The sequence below is a fragment of the Hordeum vulgare genome, chromosome 7H (assembly GCF_904849725.1).
Source record: "Hordeum vulgare subsp. vulgare chromosome 7H, MorexV3_pseudomolecules_assembly, whole genome shotgun sequence".
Taxonomy (NCBI): domain Eukaryota; kingdom Viridiplantae; phylum Streptophyta; class Magnoliopsida; order Poales; family Poaceae; genus Hordeum; species Hordeum vulgare.
Window position 1 is genome coordinate 246,974,380 of NC_058524.1, and position 14,978 is coordinate 246,989,357.

Sequence of the window (14,978 nt, forward strand, 5' to 3'; positions counted from 1 at the left end):
TGCACAAACACAAATGAGCTTGCACCCAACGCTATAAAGGGGTTGTCAATCCCTTCAAGATTGATTGCAAAGTGAGATCTGAAGGTGGAAAGTGCAATGAAGTAAAAGAGTAAGGCTGAAAATATGATGTGAAGTAGACACGGGGGCCATAGTGTTCACTAAAGGCTTCTCTCAAAATAGCAAATATTACGGTGGGTGAATGAATTACTATCGAGCAATTGATACAACCGCACAAAGTCATGACGATATCTAAGGCAATGATCATACATATAGGCAACACGTCCGAGACAAGTAGACCGATACTGTCTGCATCTACTACTATTACTCCACACATCGACCGCTTTCCAGCATGCATTTAGTGTATTGAGTTCATGACGAACAGAGTAACACCTTAAGAAAGATGACATGATGTAGAGGGATAAATTCATGCAATAGATATAAACCCCATCTTTTTACCCTTGATGGCAACAACACGATGCGTTCCTCGCTACCCCTTCTGTCACAGGGTGAGGTCACCGCACGGTATGAACCCAAAACCAAGCACTTCTCCCATTGCAAGAATCATAGATCAAGTTGGCCAAACAAAACCCACAACTCGAAAAAAATTACAAGGATATAAAATCATGCATATAAGAGATCAGAAGAAACTCAAATAAGATTCATAGATAATCTGATCATAAATCCACAATTCATCCGATCTCGACAAACACACTGCAAAAGAAGATTACATCAGATAGATGTCCATGAATATCATGGAGAACTTTGTATTGAAGATCCAAGAGAGAGAAAAAGCCATATAGCTACTAGCTATGGACCCGAAGGTCTATGGTGAACTACTGACGCATCATCGGAGAGGCAATGGTGTTGATGAAGAAGCCCTCCGGATCCGGATCCCCCTCCGGCAGGGCACCAGAACGTGCCCCAGATGGGATCTTGCGGAGACAGAAGCTTGCGGCGACGGAAAAGTATTTTCGTGGATCTCTCTCGTGGTTTTGGGATTTTCGGGGATTTATAGGCGGAAGAGGTAGGGCAGAGGAGGCATAGGGGCCCCCACAAGCCTGCTAGGCGCGGGCCTCCCTGGCCGCGCCTAGTGGGCTTGTGGCCTCTCGTGGTGGCCTCTGCCTTGGTTCTCACGCCCCCTGCGTATCTTCTGTTCCACAAAAAATCTTTTCGGGAGTTTTATTCCATTTGGACTCCATTTAATATTCTCCTCTGAAAAGGGTCAAAAACATGGGAAAAACAGGAACTGGCACTTGGCACTGAGTTAATAAGTTAGTCCCAAAAAAGATATAAAAGGCATACAAAACATCCAAAGTTTGACAAGATAATAGCATGGAACCATCAAAAATTATAGATACGTTGGAGACGTATCAAGCATCCCCAAGCTTAACTCCCGGTCGTCCTCGAGTAGGGAAGTGATAGAGACATAATTTTTGATGTGGAATGCTACCTAGCATATTTGTCCTTTGTAACTTCTTTCATGTGACATGAATGTTCAGATCCGTAAGATTCAAAACAATAGTTTGCTATTGACATGTAAACAATAATACCTCAAACAAACTAGCAAGGTAATCATGAACTTTTGAAATAACAAGGCCAAAGAAAGTTATCCCTACAAAATCATATAGTCTGGCCATGCTCCATCATCCCCACACAACTAATTTAAATCATGCACAACCCCGGTATTGGCCAAGTAATTGTTTTCGCACGCTTACTTTCTCAAACCTTTTTCAACTCTCACGCAATACATGAGCGTGAGCCATGGATATAGCACTATAGGTGGAATAGAGTGTGGTGGAGGTTGTGAGACTAAAAGGAGGAGATGGTCACATTGACTCGGTGTATCAAAGGGCTATGGAGATGCCCATTAATAGATATCAATGTGAAAGAGTAGGGATTACCATGCAATGGATGCACATAGAGCTATAAGTGTGTGAAAGCTCAAAAGGAGAACTAGTGGGTGTGCATCCAACTTGCTTGCTCACAAAGACCTAGGGCAATTTTGAGGAAGCCCATCATTGGATTATACAAGCCAAGTTATATAATGAAGATTCCAACTAGCATATGGTGGTGACAAAACAAGAGACTCTCAATCATGAAGAACATGGTGCTATTATAAAGCACAAGTGTGGAAAAGATAGTAGCATTGTCCCTTCTCTCTTTTTCTCTCTCTTTTTTTGTTTGGGCTCTTCCAAATCTCTTTTTTTTTGTGGGCAACTTGGGCCTCTTTTTTTTTATTTCCTCACATGGGACAATGCTCTAATAATGATGATCATCACACTTTTATTTACTCACAACTCAATACTTAGAGCAATGAAGACTCTATAGGAAATGCCTCCGCAGTGTACCGAGTTGTGCAACGATCTTGCTTGGCGTATGACGTCGAAAACATCTCGCTAGCTATATTACGATCATGCAATGGCAATATGAAAGTCGCGTCACATTTCATGAGACGGAACGGTGGGAGTTGCATGGCAATATATCTCGAAATGGCTATGAAAATGCCATAGTAGGTAGGTATGGTGGCTGTTTTGAGGAAGGCATATGGTGGATTTGTGCACCGACGAAAGTTGCGCGGCACTAGATAGGCTAGCAATGGTGAAACGTGAAAGTGCATCTATACCATGGACTCACATTAGTCATGAAGAACTCACATACTTATTGCGAAAGTTTTTATTAGTAATTGAAACAAAGTGCTAAATGTATACTCCTAGGGGAAGGGTTGGTAGGCGTTAACCATCGCGCGATCCCGACCGCAACACAAAGGATGACAATCAATAGATCAATTATGCTCCGACTTCCTAACATAGCGGTTCACCATACGTGCATGTTACGGGAATCACTAACTTCAACACAAGTATTTCTAGATTTACAACACCCTACTAACATAATTATTAATATTACCAAGTCCATGTCTCGAAACTATTTGAGAGGAATCAAACTTCTCTTTCTAATCAATGCACAAGAAGATGGAAGTTTCATTGTATCCTCTTTGGATTCCTACCACCTTTGGGACTACTTTCATAGCACAAGCCAACTACCAAGTTACTCAGAGAGATCACTCTCAAAAAGATATAAGTGTAGATCGAGAGTTCTTATTTCTCCAAAATATGACACCGCCGTGCTCTAAAAGATCTAAGTGAAGCACATGTGAGCTAAATTGCCTAACTCAAAAGATATAAGAGAAGCTCAAAGAGTATTCTAGAAAATTCACGATGAGTGCATGTCTCTCTCTAAAGGTGTGTGATATGTCCATTTTGCATGATATTTATCGCTTTTTGGGCTGTTATTTCACTTCACGGTACAATACTTATGCCTTTTCTCTCTTATTTTGCAAGGTTTACATGAAGAGGGAGAATGCCGGCAGCTAGAATTCTAGCCGGAAAGTGGAGCAAGTTTGAGATACCTATTCCGCGCAACTCCAAACGCCGTGAAAATCAACGATGATTTTTTTCTCGATTTATAAAAAATACTGGGCCGAAGAAGCGCCAGAGGGGCGCCAGCAGGTGGCCACAAGCCTGCTAGGCGCGACCACCCCCTGGCCGCGCCTAGTGGGCTTGTGGGCGCCCAGCTGGCCCTATGGCTCTCCCCTTTGGCTACAAGAAGGATTTCATCCGGAAAAAATCAGGAGGATGCTTTTCGAAGGATGCGCCGCCGCCACGAGGCGGAACTTGAGCAAAACCAATCTAGAGCTCCGGCAAGACGATCCTGCCGCGGAAACTTCCCTCCCGGAGGGTGAAATCGTCGCCATCATCATCACCAACACTCCTCTCATCGGAGGGGACTCATCACCATCAACATCTTCATCAGCACCATCTCATCTCCAAACCCTAGTTCATCACTTGTAACCAATCTTCGTCTCGCGACTCCGATTGGTACTTGTAAGGTTGCTAGTAGTGTTAATTACTCTTTGTAATTGATGCTAGTTGGATTACTTGGTGGAAGAGTTTATATTCAGATCCTTGATGCTACTCATTACCTCTCTGGTCATGAATATTATTATGCTTTGTGAGTAGTTACTTTTGTTCCTGAGGACATGGGATAAGTCATGCTAATAGTAGTCATGTGAATTTGGTATTCGTTCGATATTTTGCTGTGTTGTATGTTGTTTTTCCTCTAGTGGTGTTATGTGAACGTCGACTACATAACACTTCACCATTATTTGGGCCTAGAGGAAGGCACTGTGAAGTAGTAAGTAGATGATGGGTTGCTAGAGTGACAGAAGCTTACAACCTAGTTTATGCGTTGCTTCGTAAGGGGCTGATTTGGATCCACTAGTTTAATGCTATGGTTAGACTTTGTCTTAATTATTCTTTCGTAGTTGCGGATGCTTTCGTGAGTGGTTAATCATAAGTGGGATGCTTGTCCAAGTAAGGGTAGTACCCAAGCGCGAACGCGAATCATATGAACTTGATGAAAACTAGGATGACAGAAATTCCCGTGTGTCCTCGGGAGCGTTTTTCCTCTTATAAGACTTTGTCCAGGCTTGTCCCTTGCTACAAAAGGGATTGAGCCACTTTGCTGCACCATTGCTACTTTTGTTACTTGTTGCTTGCTACGAATCATCTCACCACACAATCACTTGTTACCGATAATTTCAGTGCTTGCAGATTTGACCTTGCTGAAAACCACTTGTCAGATCCTTCTGCTCCTCGTTGGGTTCGACACTCTTACTTATCGAAAGGACTACGATTGATCCCCTATACTTGTGGGTCATCAAGACTCTTTTCTGGCGCCGTTGACGGGGAGTGAAGCGCCTTTGGTAAGAGGAACTTGGTAAGGAAACATTCATATAGTGTGCTGAAATTTATTGTCACTTGTCACTATGGAAACTAATCCTTTGAGGGGCTTGTTCGAGGTATCTTCACCTCGAACGGAAGCACAAAGAGTTGCTCCTCAACCTACTGCACGTACAGAAAATATTTTCTTTGAATTTCCTTCGCGTATGCTTGAGAAACTGCTCGCTAATCCTTTTAGAAGAGATGGAACATCACATCGAGACTAGCATCTAATCTATGTAGATGAAGTTTGTGGTTTATTTAAGCTTGCAGGTTTTCCCGAGGATGAGGTCAAGAAGAAGGTATTTCCTTTATCTCTGAAGTATAAGGCGTTGACATGGTATAGGCTATGTGATGATACTGGATCATGGGACTACAATCGGTTGAAATTAGAATTTCATCAAAAGTTTTATCCTATGCATTTAGTACATCGTGATCGGAATTATATTTATAATTTTTGGCCTCGTGACATAGAAAGCATCGCTCAAGCTTGGGGGAGGCTTAAATCAATGTTATATTCATTCCCCAATCATGAGCTCTTGAGAGAAATTATCATTCAGAACTTCTATGCTCGGCTTTCTCATGATGATCGCACCATGCTTGACACTTCTTGTACCGGTTCTTTTATGAAGAGAGATATTGACTTCAAATTGAATTTATTGGAGATAATTAAACGCAACTCTTAAGATTGGGAGCTTTAAGAAGGTAAGGTGTCAGGTATGAATTTCAAGTTTGATTGCATTAAATCCTTTGTTGAAACAAATCTTTTTGTGACTTTAGTGCTAAGTATGGACTTGACTCTGAGATAGTAGCTTCATTGTGTGAATCATTTTCTGCTCATATTGATCTCCCCAAAGAGAAGTGGTTTAAATATCATCCTCCTTTAGAGGTCAATGTAGTTAAACCCAATCCAGTTGAAGAGAGAGTCATTGCCTATAATGATCCTGTTGTTCCCAGTGCTTACATTGAGAAACCACCTTTCCCTGTTAGGATAAAGGATCATTCTAAAGCTTCAACTGTTATACGTAGAGGCTACATTAGAAAACCTACACCCCGTGAGCAAATTAGAGTTGAACCTAGCATTGATATTATCAAAGATCTCCCGTCCGATGATGTTGAGGGACATAATATTCACTTATGTGAAGATGCTGCTAGAATTGCTAAACCTCACGCTAGAGACAAACATAGGCATGTTGTTGGCAGGGCTGTTGTTTCTGTTAAGATAGGAGATCATTGCTATCATGGTTTATGTGACGTGGGTGCTAGTGTTAGTGCAATACCTCAATCCTTATATGATGAAATTAAAGACGAGATTGCACCTATTGAGATAGAGCCTATTGATGTCACTATTTAGCTTGCCAATAGAGATACTATCTGCCCTGTGAGAATTGTTAGGGATGTTGAACTCTTGTGTGGCAAAACCAAGTATCTTGCTGATTTCCTTGTTCTTGCTACCTCTCAAGATAGCTTTTGTCCCATCATATTTGGCAGACCCTTCCTCAATACCGTCAATGCTCATATTGACTGTGAGAAGCAAACTGTCACTGTTGGCTTTGAAGGTGTGTCACACGAGTTCAATTTCTCCCAGTTTGGTAGACAACCTCATGAAAAAGAGTTGCCTAGTAAGGATGAAACTATTGCCTTATCTTCTATTGCCGTTCCTCCTACTGATCCCTTAGAGCAATACTTTCTTGAGCATGAAAATGATATGCATATGGATGAAAGGGATGATATAGATAGAGTTGTCTTAGAACAATATCCTATCCTTAAGAATAATCTGCATGTTGAACTGCTTGGGGATCCACCCACACCAAAGGGTGATCCTGTGTTCGAGCTTAAACAGTTGCCAGATACTCTTAAGTGTGCTTATCTCGATGAAAAGAGATATATCCTGTTATTATTAGTGCTAGCCTCTCACAGCATGAAGAAAAGAAGTTACTAAAAACTCTGAGGAAGCACCGTGCTGCTATTGGATATACTCTTGATGATCTTAAGGGCATTAGTCCCACTCTATGACAGCACAAGATTAAAACTGATCCTGATTCCAAGCCAGTTGCTAATCATCAACGGAGATTAAATCCTAAGATGAAAGAGGTAGTAAGAAAAGAAATACTAAAGCTCGTGGAAGAAGGTATTATCTATCCTGTTGCTCATAGTGATTGGGTGAGTCCGGTGCATTGCGTCCCTAAGAAGGGACGTATTACCGTTGTCCCTAATGATAAGGATGAATTGATCCCACAGAGGATTATTACTGGCTATAGGATGGTGATCGATTTTAGGAAATTGAATAAAGCCACTAGGAAAGATCATTACCCTTTGTCTTTTATCGACCAAAAGCTAGAAAGACTGTCTAAACACACACACTTCTGCTTTCTAGACGGTTATTCTGGTTTCTCCCAAATACCAGTTGCACAATCTGATCAGGAGAAAACTACTTTCACCCGCCCTTTCGGTACCTTTGCTTATAGACGCATGCCTTTTGGCTTATGTAATGCACCTGCCACCTTCCAAAGATGTATGATGGCTATATTCTCTGACTTTCGTGAAAAGATTTTTGAGGTTTTCATGGATGACTTCTCCGTTTACGGGTCTGCTTTTGATGATTACCTCAGCAACCTTGATCGAGTCTTACAGAGATGTAAAGACACCAATCTTGTCTTGAATTGGGAGAAGTGCCACTTTATGGTTAATGAAGGCATCGTCTTAGGACATAAAATTTCTGAAAGAGGTATTGAAGTTGATAAGGCTAAGGTTGATGCAATCGAGAAAATGCCATACCCCACAGATATCAAAGGTATAAGAAATTTCCTTGGTCATGTTGGTTTCTATAGAAGGTTCATTAAAGACTTCTCTAAGTTTTCTAGGCCTCTTACCAATCTCTTGCAAAAGGATATTCCTTTTGTTTTTGACGATGATTGTGAGGAAGCCTTCGAAATACTTAAGAAGGCCTTGATAACTCCAACTATTGTTCAACCACCTGATTGGAACTTACCTTTTGAGATCATGTGTGATGCTAGTGATTATGCTGTTGGTGCTGTTCTAGGGCAAAGAGTTGATAAGAAGTTGATTGTTATTCACTATGCTAGTAAAACTCTAGACAGTGCCCAAAGAAACTATGCTACTACGGAAAAGTAATTTTTAGCAGTCGTTTTTGCATGTGAAAAGTTCACGTATTACATAGTTGATTCCAAAGTCACTGTTCACACTGATCATGCTGCTATTAAGTACCTCATGGAGAAGAAAGACGCTAAACCTAGACTTATCGGATGGGTTCTCTTGCTACAAGAATTTGATTTGCACGTTGTCGACAGGAAGGGTGCTGATAACCCCGTAGCAAATAACTTGTCTAGGTTGGAAAACGTTCTTGATGACCCACAACCTATTGATGATAGCTTTCCTGATGAGCAATTGCATGTCATCAATGCTTCACGTAGTGCACCGTGGTATGATGATTATGCAAACTATATCGTTGCCAAATATATACCACCTAGTTTCACATACCAGCAAAAGAAGAAATTCTTCTTTGACTTGAGACATTACTTTTGGGGTGATCCTCGCCTTTATAAGGAAGGAGTAGATGGTGTTATTAGACGTTCTGTACCTGAACATGAACAGGGACAGATCCTACAGAAGTGTCACTTTGAGGCCTACGGAGGACACCATGCGGGAGATAGAACTGCACACAAGGTATTGCAATCAGGTTTCTATTGGCCCACTCTCTTCAAGGATGCCCGTAAGTTTGTCTTGTCTTGTGACGAATGTCAAAGAATAGGTAATATTGGTAAACATCAGGAAATGCCTATGAACTATTCACTTGTCATTGAACCATTTGATGTCTGGGACTTTGATTATATGGGACCTTTTCCAAAATCCAATGGGTATACTCATATCCTAGTTGTTGTTGATTATGTCACTAAATGGGTAGAAGCTATCCCCACTAGTAGTGCTGATCACAACACCTCTATCAGGATGCTTAAAGAAGTTATTTTCCCTAGATTTGGAATCCCTAGATATCTAATGACCGACGGTGGTTCACACTTCATTCATGGTGCTTTCCGTAAAACGCTTGCTAAGTACGATGTCAACCATAGAATTGTGTCTCCCTATCACCCTCAGTCCAGTGGTCAAGTAGAGCTAAGAAATAGAGAGATTAAACTGATTATGCAAAAGACTGTCAACGGGTCTAGAAAGAATTGGTCTAAGAAGCTCGATGATGCACCGTGGGCTTATAGAACTGCCTATAAGAATCCCGTGGGCATGTCTCCGTACAAAATGGTGTACGGTAAAGCATGTCATTTACCTCTTGAGCTAGAGCATAAGGCTTATTGGGCAATCAATGATATGAACTTTGATTTCAAACTTGCTGGTGAGAAGAGGTTATTTGATATTAGCTCGCTTGATGAATGGAAAACTCAGGCATATGAGAATGCCAAGTTGTTCAAAGAAAAGGTTAAGAGGTGGCATGATAAGAGGATATAGAAACATGAGTTCAATGTAGGTGATTATGTCTTGCTACACAATTCTCATTTAAGATTCTTTGCAGGCAAGCTTCTCTCTAAATGGGAAGGTCCCTATATTGTTGAGGAAGTATATCGTTCCGGTGCTATCAAGATCAACAACACGAAAGGTAATTGTCCGAGAGTGGTAAATGGGTAGAGAATCAAGCATTATATCTCTGGTACTCCCATAAATGTTGAAAGCAATATTATCAATACCATAACTCCGGAGGAATACCTAAGGGATATTTATCAGCCTATTTCAGACTCCGAAAACAAAGAGGTATGTGATTCGGTAAGAAAACAAACTCCAAAACTTTTCTAGTAGGAATTTTTCTCCGTTTTGGAATATTTGAAAAAATACAAAAATTGGAGGTAGTCAGGAAAGCGTGCGAGGAGGTGACAAGCCTGCCAGGCGCGGGGCCACCCCCTGGCCGCGTCGGGGGGGCTTGTGGCCACCTCGTGCGCCTCCCGGACTCCGTTTTCGTGCGGAGTACTCCTTCTGGTCTAGCAAAAAATATTATATATTCTCCCGTTTGGTCTGACCCTCGTATCACGCAGATTTCTTCTGTTTTCATTTCAAGCGTGTTTTCTATCGTAGATTTAGGGCAAGATGTCTTCTCAAGATTCAGAGGGGGAGAGTTATGTGGCTGATTACCTTGCTGACCCCAAGGTCTATGGGGACTTGGATCCTTATGGCTAGACCACTGATAAAGAAGAAGATTATGATCCCAAGGGGAAGGAACAAAGAAATTCCGATGAAGAGGAGGCTCCTCTACCTCAACCTGGATAGACGCATGTGGAGTTCAAGAAGTCGAGCCTCCCCGACTAAAGGAAGAAGCCTAAGACTTTGTTTATCCCTTCCCGTTTCTTGCAGGAGAGTAAGCAGGAATTATGCCAAAGGGTGTTGAAGCTTGAAGAGGAAAATGATGATCTGAGGGAGCAGAATTTTATGCTCAAGTGGAAATTAAACAAGCTCAAGACCTCTGCAACAACTCCTCCAAAATCACCCCAGAGGAAGACAACTAAACGTGGGTATGGGCAATCCCCTTTGCTTGTGCCAAGCTTGGGGGAGTTGCCCCGGTATCGTATCTCCATCACATCTTTTGCCTTTACCTTTGTTTTAGTTTGTTCCTTTTCAGTTTTCTCTTTCTCTAGTAGATTAAAAAGTCTTAGTGTTTTAGTCTTGATTTTTGCTTTGTGTCACCCCCGATGTATTCGAGCTCGTAAGCTTTATAATAAAGAGTGTCTTAGTTGAGGGCTTTGCCTCTTGCGATGATCAAAAGAGTGAGAAAAGAACAAAAGCATGAAAGATCATGTAATGATCTTATGGGAAATGATGGCTTCACATATAAAGAGAATGATGATTGAAACTTGTTGAGGGTAGACAAACGTAGACCTTGGTCATCGTTGCAATTAATAGGATGTGATAAAGAAGGAGAGGTTCACATACAAATATATCATCTTTGACACCATCTATGATTGTGAATACTCACTAAACTATTGCATGCCAAGAAGTAGATGTTGGGAAGGAAGACAACATAATGAATTTTGTTTGCTTGGTTCCGAACAATGTTATATGATTAGAGATCCCTTAGCACGTGACAATTGCTTCCACCTCATACTAGCCAAAACTCCCACACCATGTAGAGATACTACTTGTGCATTCATAAACGTTCAACCAAGTTTTGCCATGAGAGTCCACCATACGTACCTATGGATTGAATAAGATCCCTCAAGTAAGTTGTCATCGGTGCAAGCAATAAAAATTGCTCTCTAATATGTATGACTTATTAGTGTGTGGAAAATAATCTTTGTACGAACCTGTGATGAGGAAAACATAAAAGCGGCAGACTGCATAATAAAGTTCTTTATCACATGAGGCAATATAAAGTGACGTTCCTCCTCACTAAGAGGACACACATCCAGACCTCAAAAGTGCATGACAACCTCTGCTTCCCTCTGCGAAGGGCCTATCTTGTACCTTTACTTTTTTCCCTTGAAAGAGTCATGGTGATTTTCACCAATTACTTGTTTCGCCGTTATCTTGGCTAACGTCATATGCTAGGGAAAGATCTATATTCATATGTCAACTTGGAAGTAAGTATTCATGAATTATTATTGTTGACATTACCCTTGAGGTAAGCAGTTGGGAGGTAAAAATATAAGCCCCTGTCTTTCTCTGTGTCCAGCTGAAACTTTGATCTCATGAGTACCACGTGAGTTGTAGCAATTGTAGAGAACGAAAGGATGATTGAGTATGTGGATTTGATTTACAAACTCTTATTTGACACTTTCTGATGTTGTGATAAATTGCAATTGCTTCAATGACTACAGGCTATCGGTTGTCACTTCTCGGTAAGGTTCTTGATCCATACATTACTTTGTGAAGGAATTGTCACTTTAGCATGAGAGATTATATGTTGGTATTGCTGTTCTCATCATGATCATGATGCCTGCATGTTCGTATCTTGTTTTGTCGACACCTCTTTCCCTAAACATGTGGACATATTTATTGAGCTCGGCTTTCTCTTGAGGACAAGCGAGGTCTAAGCTTGGGGGAGTTGATACGTCCATTTTGCATCATGTTTTCATGTTGATATTTATCGCTTTTTGGGCTGTTATTTCACTTCATGGTACAATACTTATGCCTTTTATCTCTTATTTTGCAAGGTTTACATGAAGAGGGAGAATGCCGGCAGCTCGAATTCTGGCCTGAAAGTGGAGCAAGTTTGAGATACCTATTCTCCGCAACTCCAAACGCCATGAAAATGAACGATGATTTTTTTTCTGGATTTATAAAAAATACTGGGCCGAAGAAGCGCCAGAGGGGCGCCAACAGGTGGCCACAAGCCTGCTAGGCGCGGCCACCCCCTGACCGCGCCTAGGGGGCTTGTGGGAACCCAGCTGGCCCTCTGGCTCCCCCTTTGGCTACAAGAACGGTTTCATCCGAAAAAAATCTGGAGGAGGCTTTTCAGAGGATTCGCCGCCGCCACGAGGTGGAACTTGAGCAAAACCAATCTAGAGCTCCGACAGGACGATCCTGCCGGGGAAACTTCCCTCCCAAATGGGGAAATCGTCGCCATCGTCATCACGAACACTCCTCTCATCGGAGGGGACTCATCACCATCAACATCTTCATCAGCACCATCTCATCTCCAAACCCTAGTTCATCACTTGTAACCAATCTCCGTCTCGCGACTCCGATTGGTACTTGTAAGGTTGCTAGTAGTGTTAATTACTCTTTGTAGTTGATGCTGGTTGGATTACTTGGTGGAAGAGTTTATGTTCAGATCCTTGATGCTACTCATTACCTCTCTGGTCATGAATATGATTATGCTTTGTGAGTAGTTACTTTTGTTTCTCAGGACATGGGATAAGTCATGCTAATAGTAGTCATGTGAATTTGGTATTCGTTCGGTATTTTGTTGTGTTGTATGTTGTTTTTCCTCTAGTGGTGTTATGTGAACGTCGACTACATAACACTTCACCATTATTTGGCCTAGAGGAAGGCATTGGGAAGTAGTAAGTAGATGATGGGTTGCTAGAGTGACAGAAGCTTACAGCCTAGTTTATGCGTTGCTTCGTAAGGGGCTGATTTGGATCCACTATATTAATGCTATGGTTAGACTTTGTCTTAATTCTTCTTTCGTAGTTGCGGATGCCTGCGTGAGGGGTTAATCATAAGTGGGATTCTTGTCCAAGTAAGGGCAGTACCCAAGCGCTGGTCCAACCACATATCAAACTATCAAAGTAACGAACACGAATCATATGAACTTGATGAAAACTAGCATGACAGAAATTCCTGTGTGTCCTCGGGAGCATTTTTCCTCTTATAAGACTTTGTCGAGGCTTGTCCCTTGCTACAAAAGGGATTGGGACACTTTGCTGCATCTTTGCTACTTTTTTTATTTGTTGCTTGCTACGAATCATCTCACCACACAATCACTTGTTACCGATAATTTCATTGCTTGCAGATTTTACCTTGCTGAAAACCACTTGTCAGATCCTTCTGCTCCTCGTTGGGTTCGACACTCTTACTTATCGAAAGGACTATGATTGATCCCCTATACTTGTGGGTCATCAGTGTGCAACAAGGATGATTGTGACACAACAAAAAGAAAAGACTCCTACGATACAAGACGCTCGAAGCAAAACACATATCATGTGGTGAATAAAAATATAGCTCCAAGTTATGTTACCGATGGATTGAAGACGAAAGAGGGGATGCCTTCCCGGGAAATCCCCAAGCTTAGGCTTTTTGATGTCCTTGAATTTGGCTTGGCATGCCTTGGGCATCCCCAAGCTTGAGCTATTTCCACTCTTTATTCCGTTGTCCATGAGAACATCACCCAAAACTTGAAAACTTCACAACACAAAACTTAAAAAGAAATTTGAAAACAAGGATTCAATGGGAGTGACACCAAGCACTTTAAGATCTTCGTGATTCTCATCACGAGAACACGCCGTTTTAAATCATTCATGTCTAGCACGAATTTGGGCGGTTCTTTCTTTACTCTCATTCATGGAAACACACATAGCTTTAAAAGTTTCATCCATATTGATCTTGGGAGGAGAACATATAACTTTCAAAGCATCAATATCAATAGACATTATATCAACGCTCCTAGCCAAATCATCAATTTTGAATAGTTTTTCTTCTATGGACGCATTGAAAATCTTTTGCGAGTTGATAAACTCTTTGATATTACTCTCTAAATAAGAGGGTAACTTATTGTAATTTCCATGAGTATTGTTGTAGGAGTTGCCAAAGTAATTAGAGGGATTACTAGGAAAAGGCCTAGGAACATAGTTTCCTCTAAAAGCATTGTTGTTGCCAAAATTATTCCTACCAAAAAAATTAACGTCCAAGCTATCATTGCTACTCTCAATCATGGAAGACAAGGTCATACCATTAGGATCTAAAGGAGCACCTTTACTAGCAAACAATTTCATTAACTCATCCATCTTAGCACTCAACGAGTTAATTTCTTCTATAGCGTGTACCTTTTTACTAGTAAGTGACCTTTCAGTGTGCCACTGAGAATAGTTTGTCATGCTATTGTCTAGGAGTTTTGTGGTTCTCCTAATGTGATTTCCATGAATGTTCCAACGGAGGCGGAGTCCAAGATATTCCTAGAAGCGAAATTCAAAGCAGCGTAGAAGATTTGTATAATCATCCAAAGACTCAAGCCATGAGCGGGACAATTTCTAATCATCAATTTCATTCTCTCCCAAGATTGTGCAACATTTTCATGATCAAGTTGCTTAAAATTCATGATATCATTATGGAGAGAGATAATCTTAGCCGGCGGAAAATACTTGGATATATAAGCATCTTTGCACTTGTTCCAAGAATCAATACTATTTTTGGGCAAAGATGAAAACCAAGTTTTTGCTCGATCTCGCAACGAGAACGGAAATAGCTTCAATTTAATCACATCATTATCCACATCTTTCTTCTTTTGCATATCGCAAAGCTCAATGAAGGTATTAAGAAGGGATGCGGCATCTTCACTAGGAAGGCCGGAGAATTTCTCTTTCACAACAAGATTCAGCAAAGCAGCATTGATTTCATAAGATGGGAGACTATTCTTGACTTGATCCTCCCCGGCAATGGCGCCAGAAATTCTTCTTGGTACCTCTTGAGTTTGCGTTGGTTTTTCCCTTGAAGAGGAAAGGGTGATGCAGCACAGTAGCAGTA